Raw genomic sequence first — 1,217 nt, 5'->3', positions numbered from 1 at the left:
GAGGCTGGAATGGTCGGGCGTAACATTATTTTGAAGCTCATCAATCTCACTTCAACAGACATTTGAAAGTATCATCTACCGCGTATACTATTTCCCAAATATCTCCCCAATTTTGCTATTTCCAGTGCACTAAAATCATATGATACGTATCTATGTAACATCCTCTATAAGTTTTTCCAGTGACCTACTGTTGTATATAGATTAATTATAGCAGTCTGAGATTCATACAAATTATCTTATATTTTTGAGAAGATCTTAGCGTAACAAGAAGATACTGGCGAATTGAATTTACTGGGCTGAAGTCACCGGTACGAAGTGATATGAAAAAAGTTCCCGAACTATTTCTGCAGCACGCCAGTAGATGGATGTACGAGGGTACGTGCGCAATGAGAGCTTGCAGTGACCTTCATAAGGAAGTGTGCCGAGTGACATCGTTGTGTTTACTTCGCAAGTTGTGACATTTGTGTTTTTGTGATTACCTGTATGCTGTTGTCTGCGATTTTGTCATTGAGAGGAAGTTAGAACAAAGAGCCTACGTGATATTTTGTGTAAAACTTGGGAAGACAGCTACAGAGAACTTGAGCATACATCGGTAAGCTTACGACGACGAGGCAATGGGTCGTACGTGATGTTTCAAGTGGCAGGCACATGAGCTTCAAAAGCGGAAGAACGTTCTTGGAAGACGATTAGCGATCTGGAAGACCTGCCATGGGTGTCAGCTCCCGGAAATATGGAGAAAATTTATCAGTTTGTTCATGAGGGTCGTCGGAGTACAATCAAGGACGTTTTGAAGCATCTGAGGTGGAGAGGGGGGACATTCGGCGAAAGCGATCAGATCTGTGGAGCGCGAAGAATTGGATTCTTCATGGTGACAATGCACCCTGTCACCGAGCTTTCCTCACTCATCAGTTTCTTGCCAGAAACAGCATAGAATCGTTCCCGCCCCCGCCCTATTCTCCAGATTTAGCGTCTGCGGATTTCCATCTCTTCCCCAAGATGAAAATGCAGGCTCAAAGGTCGCCGGTTAAAGCCATTGTTGAGATCAAGAGCAAATCACAGCTTCGACTCGTTTACGAAACCGGCTTCCAGACTGGATTCCAAAATTGGCAGAAACGCTGGGACCGGTGTGTTGTCGCGCAAGGTGAATATTTCGAAGGAGATCATGTTAAAACTTAGGTAAATATATATATATATATATATATATATATATATACACA

The sequence above is a fragment of the Octopus bimaculoides genome, chromosome 4 (assembly GCF_001194135.2).
Source record: "Octopus bimaculoides isolate UCB-OBI-ISO-001 chromosome 4, ASM119413v2, whole genome shotgun sequence".
Classification (NCBI taxonomy): domain Eukaryota; kingdom Metazoa; phylum Mollusca; class Cephalopoda; order Octopoda; family Octopodidae; genus Octopus; species Octopus bimaculoides.
This window is presented reverse-complemented; position numbering follows the sequence as displayed.